Genomic DNA, 25,618 nt, shown 5'->3' with positions numbered 1-25,618 from the left:
AGACCCCCGAGTGGGAGTAACGGAAGGCAAAAGAGATAGGGGTCTTTCTCTTCTTCTCACAAGCTGTGGGACACAACAGACATACAGAAGGTGCTGCAGCACCATTTTCATAAAATGCAATTATGTTGGATGAAATTGTCGAGCTGCTTCAACCTCTGGGGCAGGAAAGGCAGCCTCAGACATACCCACAGCCATGCCGGCTCGAAGTGGGGAAAGATTTTTCCCCAAACCACCTCCAAGACCGGTGCCCTGAACTGCTTTGCCACAACCAGCCTGTGGAACACGATGGTGGTGCACCCCAGGAGGCTCACCCCATGGTCCCCCCACTTCACTGTCATCTCCCTGAGCCATGCACCGGTCACAGCTTCTCCAGCCAGCTGTCCAGGAGGCTGAGTTTGAGTTGCTCAAAGTCCTGGCGGATCTAACTGCCAGACAGCTAATCGTCAACCTCCCGCACAGTGTCGACAATAGCTTGAGCAGGTAGAAAGCCATCCTTTATTTCGTAAAGAAGATCCCTGAACTAAGACAATTCAGCCTCATACAAACATCTACTCCATCGAGACCTGAGCCGGGTGGTTGAGGAACAGAGGCTGCTCAAGCAGTATTTGTCCCACAATAGACACTTTTTTGGGAAAAAAAAAATTGAATTGATGTATCATGTGAACCCTTGCTCTTAAGATGGAAAGAGATTGCATTTGGTATTGTATGCAATTATATGCTAATTATTATATTTACTTTGCCCTCTTGTTAAGATGTGTTACATCAGGAAAATAAAGTATATGCTCAGTAGAGGGGTTGTCATATTTTGTCTGTTAATCAAACATAATCAACAATTATGGACAACCATTTTTTGCCAAGGTTGTGAATTATAATGCCTTCAAAGTCGCATTTAAACTTTCTGTAAAATTAAAAAAAACACAGAAATACAAGCGGGCACTGATTTGTGTCCAGAATACTCCAACGTAACAAATCCTGCTCCAGAAATGGTCTCTTCTCCCCTTTTGAGCCACTGCCCACCAAAAGGTCTCTGCGTGTCTCTGTTAGGGAGATGTCAAGATGCTGAGCCTGTGCTGTGCTTCAGTGGCGGGTGTAGAGGACACGCTGTTGTACATGGAATGCAAATTGAGCTCCTTGGACATATAAACTGACAGATGGTTTAAACTTCTCTCAATATACAGGAGATCCTGTGTCCGAAATCCTGAGGTGCCTTTCTTCCTGTCTTGTCATACAGAATGTATCATTAAGGACAATCACATATGGCTTGATTTTGTTACTGGAAGTATTTATTTCCTTTCTTGGAACAACGTGTTTTTCGAGAAATTCATACAATTTGCGAAATATGAAATACAAATCTTGCTTATGGTGCAGAATAAATACTGCCAGCTGGGAAGAATATGACAGCATTTTTTTTTCTTTAACCAAAAACCTGCAAAGGGAGACGTTTTCGTTGTGGAAGGGCAAAACAATAAATCTGTTCCGTTTCACAAAATTCACACTTACGAACGGCGCAAGTCGCAGGTGATTCACTCCTCTTGACTACCCTACTCTGTCAGTGCAGTGTTAATATGCTGCAATTTCCAGTTTGTCCTTGTCTGCATAAAGTGTTAATGTACTGTAGTGTCTAGTCAGTGTGTCTGTATCAAGCCCTCTCTCTCTCAGTGCAGTGTTCATGTACTGTAGTGTCCAGACAGTGTGTCTGTATTAACCCCCCCCCTCTCTCTCAGTGCAGTGTTCATGTACTGTAGTGTCCAGTCAGTGTGTCTGTATTAACCCCTCTCTCTCAGTGCAGTGTTAATGTACTGGAGTGTGCAGTCAGTGTGTCGTACTAACCCTCCTCTCTCAGTGTAGTGTTAATGTACTGGAGTGTCCAGTCAGTCAGTGTGTCTGTATTTACCCCTCTCTCTCAGTGCAGTGTTAATATACTGGAGTGTCCAGTCAGTGTGTCTGTATTAACCCCTCTCTCTCAGTGCAGTGTTAATGTACTGTAGTGTCCAGTCAGTGTGTCTGTATTAACCCCCCCCCTCTCAGTGCATTGTAAATGTACTGGAGTGTCCAGTCAGTGTGTCTGTATTAACCCCTTTCTCTGATTGCAGTGTAGTGTTAATGTACTGTAGCGTCCAGTCAGTGTGTCTGTATGAACCGCTGGAGAGGTGCGTTCTTGCGGTCGGGGAGGTTGTGGGCTGCAGGAACATCAAGTCCGCTTCCCGCATGAGTGGAGGGATAGTTATTTTCCTGCAATCTATTGATCTGGCAAATGCCCTGGTGGTAAAGGGGTCGTCCTGGACGGCACCTTCACCCCGGTGCTGCCGCTCGCGGCCCCAGCTTGGAGGATCACCCTCTCCAATGTGCCTCCGTTCATGAGGAACGAGCTGCTGTAGAGGGAGCTGTCCCGTTACGGACAGGTGGTCTCTCCGATCAGGAGGGTCCCTCTGGGCTGCAGGGCATCTTAAAAAACCCCATGGAAGAGATCAATGTGGATCTTAAATTTCGGATTGACACCTGTGATTATGTTGCATTCGTGACTTTGGAATCGACGAAGTGCTTCAGGTGCGGGAGCGAGGGGCATGTGGTGAAGAATTGCCCGGAGGTGGAGGACGAGATGGGCAGGGAGCCTCAGCCCCAGGGTGCACAGGAGGCCAGGAGACAGCGTCAGGCAGCGGGGAGTGGAGCAGTGCAGGGAGGCAGCAGGGAGGCAGAGCCCACGGCCGGGGTGCAGGAGAGGAGATCGCTGGAGGGGGCAGGTGAGCCCGAGCTGGTGGTGTCCCATGCAGGAGAACAGATAGCGAAGAGTGGCCCACCTCAGCCCTTAGATAGGAGCTCCCCACACCGGGGAGCAAGATACGAGTGCTGGCGGAGCAGGGGAGCTGCAGAGCCCAGCTGCTCAGGAGAGTCAGGGAGAGAGCAGGCAGTGACACCGACGGAGGAAAACTCGTCACAAGTGCCAGCGAAAACTGTAGACACAGTGTGGGGAGGAAATGAATTAACATCCGGAAAAATAGACGATGGTTTTAAGACACAGTGGAGAAAGCGCACGAGAAATCTGTGCAGAGTGCGGTGCAGAAAAAGCACAGCACAGAGAGCTCGGTGGAGGGCGGCTCTGTCGCCGGCCCGGGGGCCGCGAGTGACTCCGACACTGGGAGAGTAAGGACGCGCTGGAGTGTCCACGCCGCCGCCGCCCGGAGCTCCTCGGAGTCCGGGAGCGACGATGACGAGGGCGGCTTCACAGACTCCTCTCTCGCCTCGGGCTCCTCGGCCCGGCAGAGCTGCAGAGTAGGCTACAGTTTCCAGAGCATCAGGGAGTTCTTAGAGAAGATTCAAGGTAAGAGGGGAACTGTGGTCGAGGACTTTTTTCCCGACACTGAGCTCTTTGTCCTCTCCGCGACGCACCATCTGAAAAGGCTCAGGTGCGAATGACTTCAGCGATCAAGAGAGACGGTGCCTGAAGAGCTTATTGGGTAAGATCAGGGCAGGACCGCGGAATGCACCTCAGCACGAATGAGTCCCGTCTCTTACATCACATCACTATCCATCTGTGTGCTATGTGTCTGTTCGTGTTTTATGTTGTTTCTTTTTTTCTTTTCCGCAAACATGTGCGGCATTAGAATAGGGAGTTTGAACACCAATGGGTGCCGGAGGGCTTTGAAGCGAGCTGCGGTGTTGGAGGTCATCAAAGAAAACAGCCTGCAGGTGACGTTCCTGCAGGAGACCCACACCGACAGCTCCAACATCATTGCCTGGCAGCGGGAGTGGCAGGGGGACATTGTGTACAATCATGGGTCCCCTGTGAGCGCGGGGGTCACGGTGCTGTTCTCTGTGGGGTTGAAGCCCCTCTCTATCGCCGTCCATGAGGTTGTGAAAGGTCGCCTGTTACTCATGCGAGTAGTTTACAGGAAGAAAACCTTTGTTTTTATTAACATTTACGCATCCACAGACGGCGGAGAGAGGGTCACCTTCTTCAGGGAGCTTGAAAATGCGCTGGTGACCTGCCAGCCTGAAGAGCTGGTCTTCCTGGGGGATGATTTTAACTGCACAGAGAGCAGCACACTGGACAGGAATTATGCAGGAATCACGGAGAGCCACATGGCCTGTCGGCCAGGGAGCTGCGCAGGATCCTTGTCAAATCTGACCTCACTGACATCTGGAGGAGATGTCATGGGGACACGAGGCAGTACACCTGGGCCCAGGTCTGAGGGAACACCCTCTCTCTGGCCAGGCTGGACCGCATCTACTGCCGTAACATCATTACAGCATCGTCAAGCAGTACTCCCATCTGTCCAGTGGGCCTGTCGGACCACTGTCTCACCATCTGCACAGTCGTCGTCCCATCAGTGAGGTCCCGCAGTGCCTACTGGCACTTTAATACCCAACTGCTTGACGATGCTCACTTCTGTGACTGCCTTGTGTTCTTCTGGTAGCAGTGGAGGAGTCAGAAAGCCCACTTTGTCTCCCTGAGGCAGTAGTGGGATACTGGGAAGGTGCAGATTCGCCAGTTCCGCCAGCAGTACACTGGAATTGTCACGAGAGGTATCCGTGAGTCCATGAAGGCTCTGGAGAGAGACATTCTGGAGCTCCACCAGGCTCTGGAGTGTTGTGCAGACAGGAGGCTAATTGATAACCTCCACACTCAAAAAGAATCACTCATTGGCCTTCTGGACACAAAAGTACAGGGAGCTCTAATAAAATCTAGGGTTCAGAGTGCATCACAGGTAGACGCCCCGACTCGCTACTTCTTTGGCCTAGAGAAGAAACCGGGCGAGGCTGCACGAGGCTGGGCAGATCCAGGAGAGGACCGTGCAGTTCTACAAGACGCTCTTCTCCAGCGAGGCAAGTGAGGACTCGGTCTGCACACGCAGGTTCCTTGAAGACCTTCCACAGGTCCCCGAAGAGGAGGGGGCATGGCCGGAGAGGCCTCTATCCCTGGAGGAGCTCTCCACTGCACTCAGTGTCTTGAGTAATGGTATGACCCCTGGCCTTGATGGCTTGCCGGCCAAATTCTACTGTGCCTTCTGGGCCGTGCTGGGACCTGACCTGCTGGATGTGTTCTCGGAAAGTCTGGAGCACGGGGACCTGCCACTGAGCTGCAGGAGAGCTGTTGTCACCCTGCTGCCTAAGAAAGGGGACCTGTGTGACATTAAGAACTGGAGACCTGTTGCCCTGCTGTGTGTGGATGATAAAATCCTGTCCAAAGCTCTGGCCAACAGGCTGAGGGTGGTGCTGGGATCAGTGGTGCAGTCCGAACAATCGTACTGTGTACCCAGAAGGACAATCTTTGATAATATATTTCTGATTCGAGATGTTGTGGCCACCTCCAGACTATTGGGTTTAGATACTGGTCTCATTTCGTTAGACCAGGAAAAGGCCTTTGATAGGGTTGAACATCAGTATTTGTGGAGAACCATGAGGTTTTTCGGATTCAGCTCTGTCTTTGTTGCCATGATTCAGGTGCTGTACAGTGACATCTTCAGTGTGCTAAAGGTCAACGGAGGGCTGATTGCTCCGTTTCCAGTGCGGAGGGGAGTCAGGCAGGGCAGTTCACTCTCAGGAATGCTCTACTCCCTTGCCATTGAACCTCTGCTACATCAGCTGCGCCGGGTCATCAAGGGGCTGTCCATCCCGGGCTGCCTCGATTCTACTGTCAAGATGTTGGCATACGCTGATGACATCATGGTCGTGGTCGGAGGAGAACAGGATGTCAGGGCGCTACAGACAACTTTGAATGATTTCCAGTGGCTATCATCAGCAAAAGTAAACTGGGCCAAGAGTAGCGCCCTACTCTTGGGAGAGTGGAGCGAGACGGGTCCCCCAGTCTTGCCAGAGAGGTTCAGCTGGACCAGAGGAGGACTCAAATACCTGGGGTTGTACCTGGGGGACAAGGCCAGTGTGAGGAAGAACTGGGAGGGGCTCCTCGAAAAAGTGAAAGGTCGCCTGGACCGCTGGCGCTGGCTGCTCTCCCTGATCTCCTACAGAGGCCGGGTTCTGATTGTCAACACCCTGGTGGCTTCAATGTTGTGGCATTGCCTGCTGTGCCTGGAGCCACCAGCTGGACTGATCGAGGAGCTGCAGGCCACGCTTCTCGACTTCTTCTGGGATGGACTGCACTGGCTGTGGAGGGGTGTCCTCTATTTGCCCAGAGAGGACGGAGGACAAGGACTCGTTGACATCCGGAGCCGGGTGGACGCCTTTCGTATGCAGGCAGTACAGAAGCTGCTGTATGTCCCGGCCTCGCTGTCCTGGAGGGAGCTGACCTTCACCCTGTTGCGTCTAGCAGGACACCTCGGGATCGACTCTGTTCTCTTCCTGATGGACACCAGCAGGGTTGACCTGTCTCCACTGCAGCCTTTCCAGCGGAGTCTCCTGAAAGCCTGGCGGCATCTGCACGTGCGGAGAGAGGAGGAGCGGCCCAGTCTATACTGGACACTCTGAGAGCCACTAGTACACAATCCGTGAATGGACACAGAACTGGGCCGCTCCTTGGACTTTACCGGCAGACTGGTCCGCGCCAACGTCACACAACTCCACCACCTGCTTGACGTGGATCAGGACTGCTGGCGCAGCATGGAGTGGGCATGTGACGCTCTGGGACTACACTCGCGGCGGTGTGTGGACGGGTTTCTTAGTCAGCTTTGCTCTGCTCTGCTCTGCCTCTTGAGGAGATGCTGCTAGTCCAGGGTCTGTTTGAGGAACGCCACCTTCCAACCACACAGCCTCCTTTCCCTGGTCTGCTAGTGTCTCCTGCACTCAGTCCCGGGCCGACAGGATCTCTCCTTGAGTCCCTTGCTTCATAGGAGAGGTCTCTGGCTGGTGTTGAGGGGAAGTGTCTGTATAGACTAGTTGTAACATCTAGACACCAGGCCCAGCTGTCTGCACTCCCTGACACTCCCTGGAGGGCTCATCTGGGGGTGCCAGATGGTGTCCGGCCTGCCTGGGGTAGCCTCTACAGATTTCCCCTCAACAAAAGGGGCCTGTCCCTTCTGCGCTCAGAGGGAGACGGTGTTCCACTACTACAGTGCCTGCCCCCACCTGTCGCCCATGTTTGCCGTGTTGATTTGGCTCTTCATCAACCTTGGCCTGGCCTTTAATTACATTATTTTCATGTTCGGGGTGGGTCATACGAAAAAACAAAAAACTCAGACCCTCCTCGCCAACTTTCTACTGGGCCAGGCCAAACTCACCATCTACAAGACTCTGAAAAATAAGATCTCTGGTTCCGGGTCTGTAGACTTGGTGAGGATGTTTGAAGGGTTGGTGAAGAGCAGGATGTCGTTAAAATATATGTTTTATATTATCTCATAATGACTGTGGAACATTTGAAAAGCGTTGGTGTTTTGGAAACGTGCAGGATTGTGAATAAAAAATTAATATTCCAATTATGATTTTATTTTAATAATTCTTAAGGTGGGGTTCTAAGAATCAAGATTCATACTTTGTTTATTTTTTCTGTCAATAAAGATTGATTGAACACTCTCTCTCAGTGTAGTGTTAATGTGCTGTAGTGTCCAGTCAGTGTGTTTGTATTAACCCCCCCCCCCTCTCAGTGCAGTGTTACAAAGTACTGTAGTGTCCAGTCAGTATGTATGTATTAACCCCCCTCTCTCTCAGTGCAGTGTTAATGTACTGTATTGTCCAGTCAGTGTGTCTGTATTAACCCCTCTATCTCAGTGCAGTGTTAATATATTGTAGTGTGCAGTCAGTGTGTGTGAATCAACCCCTCTCTCTCTCAGTGCAGTGTTAATATACTGGAGTGTCCAGTCAGTGTGTTTGTATTAACCCCTCTCTGTCTCAGTGTAGTGTTAATGTACTGTAGTGTCCAGTCAGTGTCTATGTATTAACCCACCTCTCTCCGTGCAGTTTTAAAGTACTATAATATGCAGTCAGTGTGTCTGTATTAATCCCTCTCTTTCTCAATGCAGTGTTAATGTACTGTAGTGTCCAGTCAGCATGTCTGTATTAACCTGTCACTCAGTGCAGTGTTAATCTTCTGTAGTGTCCAGTCAGTGTGTCTGTATTAACCGCTCTCTCTCAGTGCAGTGCTAATGTACTGTAGTGTCCTGTCTGTCAGTCTGTCTGTATTTACCCCCCTTCTCTGAGCAGTCCATGGCTGTATAAATGCCTCCGTCTCAGTGCAGTGTTAAAGTACTGTAGTGTCCAGTCAGTGTGTCTGTATGAACCCCTCTCTTAGTGCAGTGTTAATGTACTGTAGTGTCCAGTCAGTGTGTCTGTATGAACCCCTCTCTTAGTGCAGTGTTAATGTACTGTAGTGTCCAGTCAGTGTCTGTATTAACCCCTTTCTCTCTCAGTGCAGTGTTAATGTACTGTAGTGTCCAGTCAGCATGTCTATATTAACCCCTTTCAGTGCAGTGCTAATATGCTGCAGTGTCCAGTCAGTGTGTCTGTATTTACCCATCTCTGTCAGTGCAGTGTTAATATGCTGTAATTTCCAGTTTGTCTAGTGCAAGTATTCACATTACTCCTATCCTGGAGTCCTTGCACTGGCTTCCTGTCAAGTTTCGTGATGCTTAACAATCCTCCTGCTTACCTATAAGGCTCTCTATGGCTTGGCACCTCAGTACCTGTCTGAGTTATCGCCCTACTCCCCACCTCACAACCTTCGCTCTTCTAATTGTGTTCAACTATTTGTCCCCCAGTCCTTCTACACTCTGTGGGTGACATGGCCTTCTCCTGTTTTGCCCCAAGCTCTAGAACTTTCTCCCCAAGGATATCAGAGTCACTTTCTCTAAGCTTCTTCAAATCCAGACTCAAAACCTTCTTCTTCAGAAGAGCCTTTATTTATCTGTTCTTTACCCCTCTGCTCCTACTGGACTTAGTACCACCATCTACTGACTCATCTAACTATATTCTCAACTATATTGAAACACCGAGAGCGGTAAGAGGAAAGGAGGGGGGCTCGCGGTGCTTGTAAACAACAGATGGTGTAATCCTGGACATACTCATGTTAAGGAGCGAGTCTGCAACCCGGACATCGAACTGGTAGCCGTAGGACTGCGTCCGTACTATCTGCCGCGGGAGTTTACATGTGCCATCTTTGTTGTTGTTTACATCCCACCTACGGCAAATGCAGAGGTAGCGTGTGACGTCATAAACACAGTCACAGCCAGGCTACAAACAAAGCACCCAAGCGCTTTTATAGCTATTTCAGGGGACTTTAACCACGTATCCATTTCCACCACTCTGCCTACTTTCCACCAGTTTGTTAAGTGCCCGACCAGAGAAAACAAAACACTGGACTTATTATATGCCAATGCTAAGGATGCATATAGTTCCACAGCCCTTCCCCCCCTTGGCAGATCAGATCACAACCTTGTCTTGCTCACACCAATATACACGCCTATTGTCCAGCGCCAACCTGCGACCATGAGGACTGTGAGGAGATGGTCTCTGGAGGCTATGGAGGATCTTCGTGGTGCTTTGGAGGCCACCGACTGGGATGTGCTGTGCGAACCACATGGGGACGACATAGACAGCATGGTGGACTGTGTCACTGACTATATTAACTTCTGCGTAGACAACACCATCCCCACCAAAGACGTACACTGCTTTTCCAATAACAAACCCTGGATTACCAGCGACCTGAAGGCTCTTCTGAATGACAAGAAGAGAGCCTTTAGGAGGGGAGATAAGGAAGAGGTCAAGCGTGTACAGAGGGAGCTAAAGCAGAAGTTAAGAGAGAGCAAGGACGCCTACAGGAGGAGGGTAGAGGATAAGCTGCAAAGGAATAGGGTGAGAGATGTATGGAGCAGTATGAGAGAGATCACTGGCTTCAAACAGGCTGGGGGTGCAACAGAGGGGAACCTGGAGATGGCCAACGAGTTGAACCAGTTCTTTAACAGGTTTGATTCTGGGTCCTCTGTGGCGCAACACCCATCCCCCCACAGCCACACGCTCCCTAACCCTTCACAGCTGCGACTGCCCAATACCTCCTCCATCCCCCCACAAACATGGCCGCCTACAGCCACAACCCCCGACGGCTACTCACCCACCCATCCCCCACAGCTGCCACTCTCCAACACCTCCGCCATTAACACCTGCAGCACTAAAAGCACTATGAGCACCAACCCCCAGGCCAGGCTGACCATCACAACTGACCAGGTGAAGAAGGAGCTGAAGAGGCTGCACGAGGGTAAGGCCGCAGGACCAGATAACATCTGTCCCAGAGTTCTGAGGGCCTGTGCTGATCAGCTGAGCGGAGTGCTCCAGCAACTGTTCAACCTGAGCCTGCGCTTGGAAAGAGTCCCGGTGCTCTGGAAGACATCATGCCTGGTCCCGGTACCAAAGAAAGGGCGCCCCTCTGTCCTCAACGACTACAGACCAGTTGCACTGACTTCTCACATCATGAAGACACTGGAAAGGCTGGTCTTATCCCACCTGAGACCCCTGGTCAGCTCATCACTGGACACCCTACAGTTTGCCTACCAGCCCAGTGTTGGTGTGGAGGATGCGATCATCTACATGCTGCAAAGGGCCTACTCACACCTGGACAGGGCTGGCAACACTGTAAGGATCATGTTTTTCGACTTCTCCAGTGCCTTCAATACCATCCAGCCCTTACTTCTAAGGAGGAAGCTGGAAGAGATGCAAGTCGATGCCTCCACGACCTCGTGGATCACTGACTACCTGACAGGCAGACCACAGTCTGTGAGACTTCAGAACTGTGTGTCTGAACAGGTAGTGAGTAACACAGGGGCACCTCAAGGGACAGTTCTTTCTCCATTCCTCTTCACCCTCTATACTTCGGACTTTAAGTACAACTCAGAGTCATGCCACCTGCAGAAGTTCTCAGATGACTCTGCAATTGTGGGATGTATCAAGGGTGAGCAGGAGGAGGAGTACAGAGGACTGGTCAGCAGCTTTGTGGAGTGGTGTGGGGTAAACCACTTGGAACTGAATGTTACAAAGACAAAGGAACTGGTGGTAGATTTCAGGAGGAAAAAGGTCAAACCTACTCCTGTCTACATCCATGGGAGTGGCGTGGAGATGGTGGACTCGTACAAGTACCTGGGAGTGCACATCGACGATAGACTGGAATGGTCTAAGAACACCGAGGCCATCTATAAGAAGGGACAGAGCCGACTCTACTTCTTGAGGAGGCTCAGGTCCTTCAATGTGTGTAGTAAGATGCTACACATGTTCTATCAGTCGGTGGTAGCGAGTGCCATTTTCTACGCAGTGGTGTGCTGGGGCTCGGGGATTAGAGCAGTAGATTCCAAAAGGCTGAACAAGCTCATCAGGAGAGCAAGCTCTGTCATTGGGTCTGACCTGGACTCCTTGGAGGTAGTGGCTGAGAGGAGAATGATGTCCAAACTAGAGGCCATCATGGACAACTTCTCCCATCCCCTCTATGACAGGCTTGCAGGAATGAAGAGCACGTACAGCAATAGACTGATTCATCCACGGTGCAACAGGGAGCGCTACAGGAGGTCATTCTTGCCGTCTGCCATAAGACTGTACAACGCATCCACCTTGCGTCTTGGCAGAGGCAACATCGACAGTGACCTGTATCTGGATTAAACGCATCTACACATCTACTGCTACATCTGTTCTCTTCTTCTTCTTTTTCTTTTTCTTTTTCCCGTTTACAACCACTTTCTGTGCAATATATGCCAGGGACCTGTGCAATACATTTATATTTATATCTACAGTTACATCTATATTTATATCCATATGTGTGATATGAGTGTGATATGATTTTCTGTGTACTGTTCTGTTCTAGTTTGTTCTTGTGCGTCTGGACTGTGAGTAACTCTTGTATTGTATTGTATGTATTGTACTATTATTATATAATTCGTTACATTGTGGCTGTGTTGTGTGTGTTAAGCTGCTGTTGCACTGCAATTTCCCTCACGGGATCAATAAAGTATCTATCTATCTATCTATCTATCTATCTATCTATCTATCTATCTATCATGCTTATATTGTGTATTTTTTGTTGTTGGCCTTCTGTAAAGTGCTTTGAGAAGCCACCTTTAAAGGTGCTATATAAAATAAAGTTTATTATTATTATAAAGTTCTTGTTTTCTTTTCCTGTATTTACAGGCACAGAGACCAGTGCTCTCTCTGACGCTGGGGAAATGGCTCCTCTTGAACAGCAGCACAGTGAGGAGGAGTGGGGCTCCAGTTTGGTGCAGGAGAGAGAGCTCACTGTCGCAGAAGGGAAAGAGACACTCAGTGAGCAGCACACAGAGAGCAGACAGAGTGTCGAGGATCTGGACTCTGTGCCCATGATGAAGACAGAGCCTGAGAGTGAGACACCTAGGCTCTTAGTATGTGATGATTTTATAGAGAAGATTAATAATCTGGACTCGAACAATATTACACAAGGTTGTAATGAACTGGGCTGTGTCTCTGTACGAGAGCACAGTGAAGAACTGGATGTTTTAAATCTTACAGAACAGGACATGAAGTCCAAGTTGATTGACGCTGCAGAGCAGCAGACTGATGTACCTGGTGAAGAGAACAGTACTGAGTCACAGCACACAGAGAGGAGTCAGTACAGGGAGGAGCAACAGCAGCTCCTACAGGGCTTGATAATTAGGCCTTGTTCTGTTCAAGTGGAGAGACTGTCATTGCAGAGACTCAAACAATCATATGATCCCTTAGTATCTGATGGCTTTACACACAGGTTTAATAATCTGGTTACTGAGAAAATTGTTAAAAGTTTTAATGAACTGGAGAGTAGGTCTGTTCTTGGGCAAAGAGGGGAACAACTGAATGAACTAGACAGTTTTAGTCTCAGAGAGCTGGAGAAGGAGCCCCGGATGATTCACACTGCTGAGCAGCACACTGAAGGACATGGTGGAGAAAACAAATCTCAGCACACAGAGCAAGACCATTCCATGGAGCATTGGCAGAATAAGAGACCCCAGTACAATCAGAGGATGAGGAAGAATCACTCAAGGCCTTGCTCAGATGGAGTGGACAAACTGCCATTATGGCACAGGGAGGAGCAGCGTTTCTGTTATTCTAGCATTTCAAAGCCCTACCAGCACCTTCACACAGGAGAGAGACCATTCAGCTGCAGTCAGTGTGGGAAGAGTTTTATTCAGTCAAGTGACTTTAAAAGACACCAGCATATTCACACGGGAGAGAGACCTTTCAGATGTAGTCATTGTGGGAACAGTTTTAGTCACTTGCACCTCTTAAAACAACATCAGCACATTCACACAGGAGAGAGACCGTTCAGCTGCAGTCAGTGTGGGAAGATTTTTAGTCAGTCACATGCCTTAAAATCCCACCAGCACATTCACACAGGAGAGAGACCATTCTGCTGCAGTCAGTGTGGGAAGAGTTTTAGTCGGTCATGTAACTTAATAACCCACCAGCGCATTCACACAGGAGAGAGACTGTTCACCTGCAGTCAGTGTGGGAAGACTTTTAGTCAGTCAAGTAATTTAATAACCCACCAGCGCATTCACACAGGAGAGAGACCATTCGGCTGCAGTCAGTGTGGGAAGAGTTTTAGTCAGTCAAGTAGCTTAATAGCCCACCGGCGCATTCACACAGGAGAGAGAGCATTCAGTTGCAGTCAGTGTGGGAAGAGTTTTAGTCTGAAAAGCCACTTACAATCACACCAGCGCATTCACACAGGAGAGAGACCGTTCAGCTGCTGTCAGTGTGGAAAGAGTTTTAGTCGGTCAAGTAGCTTAATAACCCACCAGCGCATTCACACAGGAGAGAGACCATTCAGCTGTGGTCAGTAAGGGAAGAGTTTTAGTCAGTCAAGTAGCTTAATAGCCCACCAGCGCATTCACACAGGAGAGAGACCGTTCAGCTGCAGTCAGTGTGGGAAGAGTTTTATTCAATCGCATGACTTAAAAAAGCACCAGCGCATTCACACAGGAGAGAGACCATTCAGCTGCAGTCAGTGTGGGAAGAGTTTTAGTCAGTCACGTAGCTTAATAGCCCACCAGCGCATTCACACAGGAGAGAGACCGTTTATCTGCAGTCAGTGTGGGAAGAGTTTTATTCAATCGCATGACTTAAAAAAGCACCAGCGCATTCACACAGGAGACAGACCATTCAGCTACAGTCAGTGTGGGAAGAGTTCCAGTCAGGTGACTTAAAAACACCAATTTAGTCACCAGGTTTTTTATTTAATCATAGTCTAAGTCAAGTCAACTAAAATGTCTTTTAGTTCAAGTGGGTAGATGCGTCAGCATGTGACATCCGAAGAAGGCTCCACAGCCGAGACATTTATTTTCTTCTCTTTTCAGCATGGAACAAACCTTTACTTGTTCCCAAAATGTCTATTAGTCATAGTCACTTTGTAGTCACCCAATTTTGAGTTCGTCTGGTCAGTTAAATTTTGACTATACTCTTATTTACAGTTGACTAAAACAGAAATAGTTCTTGTCACAGAGTTTAATTTATGTGGATAAGAGAGCATATATATCAAATACAATAAATATTTATGCAATAAAGGGTAAATAATAAAGAATAAGATACTGTATGAATCTCTTTTAATAAGAAAATCTATTTTGGCACCGTTAGTAATACTTCAATTTTTTTTTCAATGCAACTGCAGACAGGACAAGCTATATATACAGTGCCTTCAGAAAGTACTCACACCCCATTGTTTATTTCTCATTCTGCTGTGTTGCAAAGTCAAATTAAATCATATTTAAATGTTTTTTTCCACTCCTGTAGAAGCAATTCTCTATAATGTTCAAATGAAATTAAGTATTTATAATTCTGAAGACATCTATTAAAAATAAAAATGGAAAATTACTTAATTGATAAGTATTCACTCCCTTTGTTTCAACAACGTAATTTGGGTCAATTATCTTGAGAGATCACACTAAATACATTAACAAGGTACACCTGTGTTCATTTCAAATTCACCGGTGTTCAATTGCTTGATTGCACAATAGGTATCACTGACTGTGAGGTCTCACTAAAACAGCAGATCAGATCAGTCCTGCTGTCATGAAGACCAAGGAGCTACCTTTGGAACTTTGAGATGAAGTTGTTAGGAGGAAAAAAAACTGGAGAAGGTTATAAAAAGATTGGCAAAGTTTTGAACCTTCCTAGGAGCACCGTTAAATCCCATTGTAACTAAATAGAAAAAACATGGCAAAACCCAGACACTACTAAGATCAGGCCCTCCTACCAAATTGAGCAACCGGACAAGAATGGTGATTGTCAGAAAAGTGACCAAAAGTGGCCAGCTCCAACACTGACAGAGTTGCAGAGCTTTTTGGCTGAAATGGGAGAAACTGCAGACACAAACAATCTCTTGTAATACAATACTTTTGTAAATGAGAAATGTAAATCTTTCATTTTGAAAAACAAATGTTCTTGAATAAAAAATATTTTTGATTCATAAATGTGTTGAATTTAGTGTTCTTAAAACGAGGAAAAAAATGTTAAAATGTGGAGGTGTAATGGGAACAAAATGCGACAAAATTCCAGTGGGTGAATACTTTCTGAAGGCACTGTATATACACTCATCTACTGTGACAAGACCCTGCTGACACTACCCTGACTCAGGTAATTCACACACACAAAAACACAAGACAAAAGGCATTTTAAGGTCAAGCAGGATTTAACACAACAGAGTGTAGAAGAAGCTACACCACTTCATAACCCTGCTTCACAACAACTAACACTCATCTTCTAACTCTGCTGGTATTCTCAAGCTAACCCTGTCAGCCTGTTGAAGGTGTAACTGACAGGTATCACATGATGCACAGTTTATATGCACATCCTATTAACTCCCGGAAAGATACCAGTGTGCAGCATTAATGTATCAGCTACTACCAGAAATATTTGTTTATGGATAATGTCATAATGCATTTATTTTACATTGTTAGAGAGTGAGACTGCAGGGAGGAATAAAGATTTCATGATACTATTACTGTTACACCTGTAGCGGCAAGGCTTATTAAAATACAGGAATTAAGTTTTGCGCTCTCTTGCCAGTGAGGCCCCATCTCTCTCTTCATCTCTGTGGTGCAGCCACAGATAAGCTATTCATGCAGGCTGATTTAAGGTTTCTTTGATAAGGGACAGCTCCCAAATGGGGATGCACTTAGCTAAGCCTGGCTATCATGATCAATGGTCATCCATTGGCGCCTATCTGTCTAGGGAGTGCCAGATGGACATCTGGACTGCATTCCTAAGTGTCAGGGGTGAGTTACTCACATCTCACCTTGATCAACCAATCAGGAACTGGTAGGGCCGAGTAACCCACGTGGGTCTCTGATGCCCATTAAACTTTCAGCCAATGAAGGACCTGAAGTTCCTCCAGGTAAAAACAGGCAACACAGAGGGCCTGAAGAAGAATTCCAAAAAGAACAATTCCAGGGGTGCGAATGATTCCAGGACAGGACGGCCCGCAGGCCAGAACAGTTGGGAAGTGCAGGACATTCTCGCAGCACGCCTCCTGACCATCCTGAGACTCAGCCCGGACCACCATGTAACGGCCAGTGTGTCCGAGTGCCAGAACTTTCCTTGTTCTAAGAGTCGAGAGCGGAGGTTGCCAGAGAGTAACCAGAGGACCCACCCGAGGTTAGCATCAGCAGCAAGCCTCGTGAACAGGTCGGAACTGTGGACAGCTGAATCAGTATTCAGAACTAGCGCTTCATCAGGAACGAACCGTTCTTCTTCCTGACCAGCTGGGACCCACAGTCAGTTTTCTCCTGTGCACAAACTTTGCTAGTTAAAGCCAACACTAACTAGCTCGGTCTTCAGAGAGCAGCGCAGCAGGAATCTCTCCAGCCGCACCGAGCACCGCTTGGCACCTAGCCAGAGAGCACGGATTGGACAGCAACAAGCCTGCAACTGTTTCTTTGTCCGGGGGAGATCTGAATCCCCAGAGATTGGATGAGTATTCAACTTCACTGCATTACTGCTCGAGAATTCAATTGTTATCCCAACCAGTTGATATCAATTTAATTCCTAAGAGTTATGTACTTGTTTTGAGTATCTAATGTAGAAGTTGTAACCAAGTTCATTCAAGAAACGGTCTAAATGAATGATATACTGAACGTATGTCCTCTTGATATGTGTAACTCTTTGTAACTGAATGAATATATACCTTTTGTATTCTGCTAACCCTCACGATAAGATCTGTTAGATTTACATGCACCTTCTATGTATTAATAAATGTATTTTAGTGTATTAGTACCTGTGTGTGTGCGTTGTTTGAGTTATACCGCATGGTTGGATTCTAAGGCCATAAAAAGAATCATTTTGTGATTTACTGCCACAATTAATAATTGTCCCAGTAAATGCCCAAACCCCTACAGAACTGGTGCCTCATGAGAGCACACTACAACAGCTTTCTGACCTTTTTTTATTTGGTAGCTAGTACTGAATTGATCCCAGGATGTCATCCATTTGTTTCCTGAAAGAAAACTATCCCACCACCCTTTGTGTGAGCTATTGTCTCCCATGCTCATTTTTAAATGTACTTCCCTGTAGTTTCCATTTGTGAAACAACTTGGATATTTAGCTTGTTCCATGCTCCCACATCCCTTTGTGTAAAGGAGTGCCTCCCTTCCTGACTGGAGGACCTCATCTAGCTGTCTTGAATGATGTCAGGGTATCGGCTTCAACACTATCACTGAGCAGCATGTTCCACACACCTACAGCTGCTTTCGTAAAGAAGCCAATTTGAAATTCACTTGTGCCCTCTAGTGTACTAGTACAGTGTACAGTAACACTTTGGTATTTATGAGGGTTAGGTGCCTTGAGGTCTCCTCAGATGGTGAATTTTCAAACATGGAACTTAATGCCTTGCGGGAAAATAATGTGTGGTTCCACAGTTCACAAAACCATAATTATTTTTGTTATAACTATATCAGAAATAAGTGATATTAGTTATTAGTATTTTTAAAGAAAATTAGTTCTGAAAACTTCAGAAAAGCATTCCGTCCTCCCTATAATTCTAATTATTGTATGTGCAAACTAATAAGATCACTGCTATATAACAGATTACCATGTACTGGACTAAGTTTTTCTTTTCATTGTTGTGTGCATTTTCTTTCCTTTTAGATCTTATTTTTATTATTGTTCAAAAATGCAGCACTATCGCCTTGTAATGACGCTTATTACCTCACAGGAATAACTGACAGGAAAGTAAATTGAAACTGATAGTTTAGGGATTCATGGAAGATATTTGTTTTAATAATATTTCTTTTATCTGGCAACACAACACTGAGTCGCGCACAGGCACTGCTCTGGTAACAGGTCCACATACAAGCCACTTCTAACGCTTTCCTGAAGGAAACTGAACAATTGAAGCATTACCCAGGATGCACTGCTCCAGAATCATGTTAAGTCATGTTAACGCAGCTGTGCCTTATAACATTGTATAACCTTATAACACTTTTGTGCAAAGAAGCGAAATCACGAATATTGAACACGGTTTTACTACAGAAAGTTGGCTGTTAGTAGTTTAGAGTTTAATGAATAAACCGCCTTTTCTAATTTTCCAGAATTACTACTCCGTCAAATGGACACATTTTCAAAACTGGAGGAACTGAAATTAGTACTGGGTCCATCTCCAGGAATTTTGTGTGCCCTACCAGTTGGATTCAGCAAGGTGGTTACTCTAAGGCAACTGTACTTGAATATTACCATACAACAGGAAGACACTATATTAGGTAATATCAGGTTAATCCATCCATCCATCCATTTTCTAAAGTGCTTTATACACTACAGGGTCGTGAGGAAGCCAGAACCTATCTAGCAAGCAACAGGGGTAAGGCAGGATACACCCTGGATGGGATGCCAGCCCACTGCAGAGCAGACAGATACAAACATACATGCACACTCAGATCGGAGTCTGTTCACCTACCAGCACTGCCAGTGGACTGTGGGAGGAAACTGCATCACCTGGAGGAAACCCACATGAGCACAGGGAAAACATGCAAACTCCATGCAGACAGCACTGAAAGTGAACCCAGGGCCACTGCGCTACAAGGCTAACCCTAACCCTGAACTGGAATAAGTGGTTAGAAAAAGGGATGGATGGATGAGTCAGACTAACAAAGATCTGTTGGAATGAATGGCTACTCCTGACCAAGACTGGGAAGCTGATCAAAACATGATTCCAAAAATATTGTGCCAGAGCAAACAAATATGAGTGTTTGGACTGCATTTTCTTCTAAAACATCAAACCATTTTGTCTTTAAAAACACTTAACATGACCGCACAGATGTGTTCCTTGGAGCAATACGAATGCAAAAAATATTGCTGCATGAATCTAAATATCTGCCTTAACTGCATTCCATCTTAAATTTCCAAACTCATTTATGTAATCAACTACAAACTTCCCTTTATAAATTCGACAGTATGTGCCAAGTAGAAGCTACATTAAAGCTTACAAATAACCAAAATGTAAGTCTTACAAAAGTGCTGATGGAAAGTGAAAGGCCGAAGGAATAGAGCGCACTTTGGGAGTTGTCACAGCATTGTTTGAAAAGGCCCAAGCAGATAAATTAAGAATACCAATACCAAAATGAATCAAGGTAAGGCCAATGCTGAGGTCAAATCAATATACAGTAATTATTATTGGTGAAGTAAAAGTAAAGATGGGGGTTAAATTAAGTCCTTTCTGCTTGAAGATTAGACTTCTAAGCAACAGGAGTTTATGGTAGGAAAGGAAGACCTTTGTCTCTGAACTGATTTGTAGTTTTACAGCTGCCGACTGAAGTAGTTGAAGTAAGGTGTAAATAACACGATAAATAAAGAATTCCAGTAACTCAAGGTAACACCCGTGCAGATGCCAGATGAGCGGCACTGGGAGAGCAGGAGTCTGAGACCCCTGTGAAACCTCTATTGGGGAAGAGGGAGAATTCAGGTTGAGGCCTCTAATAGATGTGTGTAGAAAAAAATGTGAAAAGAATGTGTGTATGATGATGAGGTGTGGGGCCATCAGTATGCCATATTTTATAAGGGGGGAATGAAGTAAGATGTGAAGACGGGGTTAATTTTAAGTCCTTTCTGTATGAAGATTAGACTTCTAAACAACAAGCTGAAGTTTATGGCAGGAAAGGGGGTTAACTGATAAGGATTCCAGATGCAAGCTAGGAGAGCTAGGGAACCCCCTGGGGACTTAATCCCTGATCATTTGGCCAAAAAGCTGTGAACTGGCCAAACACGTGACCTCCCCTCTTTACCATAATAACGAGCGATGTCAGAAGCGGAAAGGAAAGGATATATAAACCTAAAGTTTGTACCAGCACTTTGAACAATATTTCGGTTTTGTTGTTTCTTGTGGGAAACAAGACTTCGGCTTTATTTTTCCTTGCATGCAATTAACTTCGTCTTGTAATCCAGAACCTTATTCTTTCTGTTACAACATTGGGAAAACTCCTTCTGTATTATTGCAACGTGATTGCACTGCCCTTCTTGGTGAAAGAACCAGAGGCTGTGGTTTTCAGGAGGAGTGGCCAGTCATCGTCTGCACCAGTAACAGTATGAAGCTGCTGATGGGTGGTTTTTGGTTTTTTGTTTCTGTTTCAACTTTTCGTGCATTTCCCACTCTTGTCCAGCTTTGTATTGGAAAGTGACTCCTGTCCTGCATAGGAAGGCATCATCAGCCCCCTGCCTTGCGCTAGCCTGCGGGAGCTCAGACTGGGCTGCAAAGCGTTTACCGGTTCTCAGGTTTTGGTGAGCCATTTCCTTCTGCCAATGAGTCTGTGCCGTGTTCTGATGCATCATATTCCAGATTGTTGTTCTAGCAGTTCTTATCCACACCAGCGGGTTTTACAGAGGTTATCAAAACTAGTCACCCCGGCCTAGACTTTTTCACGTATTACTGACAAAATCATGTCAAAAAAACAAAAGTCTACAGCTCATCCCAAATCAACTAGAAATATAAGACTGTTACTTGCATGACTAGTTAACTGCTTTTGCTACGAAACACTTGAATCCAGGGCATTATCCTCAACAACATGCCTGGGTATCTTGTTCTGCACTCTCATAGTCTCCTTCTGTCCTCTTTGGTTCACATTTCACTGTTCATTCTGAAGATGTCCAGCCAGTGTTTCTATTATTTCATTTTCATTTGCAATTACTGTTCAGAGCGTCTGACCACTTGTTTTTCACTTGGAGGACGGATTTTACAGTGTGTGAATAAAGGTAAAATAAATTGTGATTTTAGGTTGATTTGCCTTGCACAACCTTTTCACAGATCAACCTGTACAGAAGGTATTCTATTTCTGGACATAAGAGAAGAGAAAAGGTAAGAGGTCTTTTATCAAGTAAACAATCACTCTAACAGTTGTCGTTGTGATCTCTGTTAATTGTAATGTTTTGTTTTTTTCTCAGTTGTAGAGCTTGGGAGATTAACAAATCTGAAAGTGCTGAAGCTGTGTGATGAAGTGTTTGACACTGTGTGAAGTAACGCCAGCTTTCAGTAGGTGGAAACTAACTTCTAAAAAGCCAGGCACTTCTCAGTGAGTTATTGAAGCTTTCATGTGAACGGCTCGTCTTAGTGACAATGTGACTGTAACATATTTATGATTTGATCTTAAGTTCTTTGACTTTTTTAATATAGGCAAAATGATTGTTTGCTCTGCAATTCAGCTCCAATTTCTTTGGGATGTTGGGCATGATTGTGTTGACCTAAAACCAATTAGCTTGCTCTGTCCATGGGTGGCACGGTGGCTCCCTGGGGTGTATTGCTGGGACATTGGCATTGCCTGTCATTGCATTAGCAGTTCTGGAGCCCTGGGTTTAATTCCGGACCAGGGTTCTGTCTGTGGGGAGTTTGCATGTTCTCTCCGGTTTAGTGTGGGTTTCTTTCAGATGCTCTGGTCTCCTCCCACAGTCCTCCCACAGTGGTAGGTTATATAGGTATGTGCACATCTAGATACATCCAGGATGTATCTGCCAGGCACGTGTTTCTTGCTGGGATAGACTTCAGCTGCCATGCAGCTCTGTACTGGATAACATGGCTAGAAAATGGATGGATGAATTTGGTTGACAGAATTATCAGTTTTTTTAAATACATCGCACAGATATTGTATTGCATGTGTGTCTATAAAACATTTAAGTATCTACAGCTGGCATCTATATGTGCCCTGTGATGGAAAACCAAATGATGAAAACATTTGACTGTCCATTGGACTTGTTGTAACAGTCTTTAAACACAGGCTAATGCAGAGAAACAGACATGCGCAAATACAGACATTAGGCTCAGAAACAGCACTGGTTATTTATAATGCAGGGAAATAAAAAACAAACTCCAAAGTAAAAACCTAGCTCTTTTTCAGTCCCTCACTATCAGGAGTGGGCAGCTAAGCTAATTGCCATCCTCAAAGAACTGAACAACTCTTAACTCCAGTCTCTCTCTCTCTCTCTCTGTGACTCTTCACAAAAAACATGTGTTTCCCTGAGTCTCTTCATACTAAACACTTCCAGAACCTTGCAGCTCTGTCCTCTGTGTCTTTCTCTTGGTCCCTCAGATGCACAAAGCCTAGCAGAGGATCTGCCGTCTGGTCGGTCCCATTTTTACCGAACGGTGCCTTTCTTGAACCTTATCACATTAACTACTCCGCAGAGCAAACACCACACGTCTGTGTTAAGATATGTTCATTTCACGAGTCCCAGACTTGCCGGGTCCCAGACCCGTTATAAGTCCCTGACTCATCGAAGAGAATACCCCTGTGGCTCGCTTTTCAAACTATTAATTTTTTAAGGATCATTTACTGACGTCAGACAGCTGCCAATTCTCCAGATGCGTCTCTGGAAGGATAAACAGTTTATCCCCCTAGGTTCATCCAATTTGCTAAAATTGTCCGGGTCCGGATGGAGTTTCAGCAGCCATCCGCGCTCAGGTTTGTGATCCCGGACGAGCCCCCAAATTGTCATGGAAATATACCTATCAAGGAAGCCACGAGAGAGAGTTCTTACCTGAGTAAGGTCTTTATTTCAATATTGCAATATTGGGAGCCCTGTTGCCACTCTGCAAAGTGCATCAGAGACTCAATTTGTTACAAGCAGTACAGGGTTTTTATAAGATGTTGCGCTGTAAGAGAAAGCTCAGCATTTTGTCCCTTCTAACACTTCCCCTTTCCCTAAGACAAAACAGATTACATCATAAAAACGAAAGAAGAAGCACCACTAGATTTGTTTTTCAAAGCTTATCAGTTACTTTCGGCTAATCTAATGACCTAGACAGCATATATTGTTTTGGTACATTGTCTTCTAAAGTAACCTAAACAGTGCGTACTTTGTTATATATTTTCCTAAAGCTCTCTACATTTTAAGAATCAATTTACTTATTAGATTTCCATTTCACTTCAAATGGCAGAAAGCAAAGCAACTGACTTTTGGAAGCTTGAGCTTCCTTCTTTGTGATCTGACACCTGACCAATAATCTTCCACCAGCAGGTCTTGTGACAGCGGGCAGCAGCTCACACCCCACAGCATTCTGGGAAATGCGGTCCAGACAAGAACCTCAAGTTTGTCTTGACTCACTCCCCTCTTGCATATTTGTACAGTATGTATAGTAAAGAGACTGAATGTCCTGAAGGGATAGGCCGTCCCAAAAAGAGATGAGTAAATAAGTGCTGCTAATTATCTGTGTTCTCACCTTGTGCACTGCAGAAACTTAAAAACCTTGAAGTCTTGCATCTGCCGTTTGGAAAAGGCATTAAAAAGGCAGCTGAGATGATTATTAAAGTTTGTCAAACTCTGCCATGCTTGAGGTCCCTTTGAATGCACTCCTGTTTGAAAGATGACAGTCTTGTCACATTTGGTAAGTTGTACAGAGATCCTTTATGTTTAGAATAGATCTACAACAGAATAAGTGCTTGTTATGACAAGTCTACTGTATGATTTTCAAATGGTGTAAAAATAAGAGCTAAATCAAACCTGTCAGTGCTGGGGCCCTGGGTTCAGTTCCTAAGATGCTCTCTGTGTGGCGTTTGTATGTTCTCTCTGTGTTGATGTGGGCTTCCACCCACATGCTGGTAGGTTAATTAGCCCTGCTGTTTGTGAGTGTGTGTCCGTCTGCCCTGTAATGGACTGGTGTGCCATCCAGGGTGTATCCTGCCCTACGCCTGTTACTTGCCAGGATAGGCTCCAGCTCCCCTGCGACCCTGTGTTGGATATTCTGGTTAGGAATACCAGAATATCCCAGCTCAGAAACAGTACTCTCTACTTTATCATATGTTTTGTTTTCCATGTAATTTTTCAAATACATTGCTTAGGATACATTCTATGTTTGTTTATAAAACATTCAAAATATCTAAATAAAGTGAGTTTTTTTAGTTATTTTAATCAGGCATAGGAAATCATAAAATAGAGCTTTTTCTCATTTTTGATAAGCTTCATGCCAGAATTGTTATCCTATTAATTTAGGACTGTGTTGTAATAAAACAGTAGTTCTATTTCTAACAAAAGTGCATTTTATTTTTCAATGCAATTGAAGTTTTTTTATTAGAAATATATATAAACTTAGTAGTATTAGTATTCTCAAAAAATAATATTGTTTAAACCTATCTATCAGGAAAACATTATCTTGGTTGATACTACTGTTTTGAAACGTTCCTGGAAATGACATTCAAATGAATTAAAATGCTTGATTAGCTGTCCTTACCTACAGCTGCGATACCACAACTGTATTCAACCTATGGACAGAGTGGTGGCTCTGTGGCTAAGGAACTTTGCCTGTGGCTGGAAGGTTGCTGGTCCAAATCCCGTGGCTGGCAGAGGAATCCTACTCTGTTGGGCCCCTGAGCAAGGCCCTTGACCCCAACTGCTCCAGAGGCGCTGTACAATGGCTGATCCTGGGCTCTGACCCCAAGATTCTCTCTGTCTGTCTGTCTCATGGAAGGCAAGCTGTGGTATGCGAAAAGACAAATTCCTAATGCAAGAAATTGTATATGGCTAATAAAGTGATCTTATGTTATCTTATTCCATGTAATAAATAAATATAAATATTTTTTTTAGCAAAGGCAACTCAAAATGGCCATTTCCTTGGACTTCATAAATTCATTATAGATCACAGCATCAACACCACAGAAAGAGGTTGGCAGGAATTGTTCCACTGTCTGGGGCGCCTGAGTAACCTGGTGAAGGTGGACATCTCCAGACCCGTGTCTCATCTGCTGAAACCTTCTTCCTGCCTGGTCGTCGCCTGTGTAAGGGCCATCGCGTGGCTCCCTAGAATCCAGTATGTTCTTCCGCCGGGCTGGCTGCTGGACGAAATGGACTGGAAGCTGTTCGAAGACACGAAGAAGAGGCATCCTCAGTCATGACACATTTCTTTGACCTACATGATCCACGTGCAGCCAAAGATTGTAGAAAGCATTTGAACTTTAGTTGGCAACACGTACCACAACTTAAACAACAGAAATCAATCCCCATTCGACCATCGCTTTCGGACGCTGTTGGCACCCGGTGAAGTACAGGTGTACTTGAAATGAAATGAGATGTGTACTTGTACTAATTAACTGCTGTCTCTGTGTTTTTCTATTATTGGAAAATAAGACTGCAAAACCTGAGACCTCTAAATATATGAATATTAATTATATTTACATTTCCCTGTGCAAGGTCTGAAACAACCCCTTAAGCCTTGCAATCTTACACTGTTCTTGGATCCTATGTGGAAATAGAAAGGGCAGAAGGGTCATGATCTGTTTTG

The 25,618-nt window shown here is 45.5% G+C and overlaps 1 pseudogene; it reads left to right on the top strand.

Annotated features, from left to right (window-relative positions):
* The first annotated feature begins 6,447 nt into the window (after positions 1–6,447).
* LOC148812938 (uncharacterized) lies at positions 6,448–25,232 on the top strand (annotated as a pseudogene).
* The last annotated feature ends 386 nt before the right edge of the window (positions 25,233–25,618 follow it).

The sequence above is a fragment of the Atractosteus spatula genome, assembly GCF_055471065.1.
Source record: "Atractosteus spatula isolate fAtrSpa1 chromosome 10 unlocalized genomic scaffold, fAtrSpa1.hap1 SUPER_10_unloc_13, whole genome shotgun sequence".
NCBI classification, from domain to species: Eukaryota; Metazoa; Chordata; class Actinopteri; order Semionotiformes; family Lepisosteidae; genus Atractosteus; species Atractosteus spatula.
Note: the sequence above shows the minus strand (reverse complement) of the source record. Positions and strands in the feature narration are given on the sequence as shown.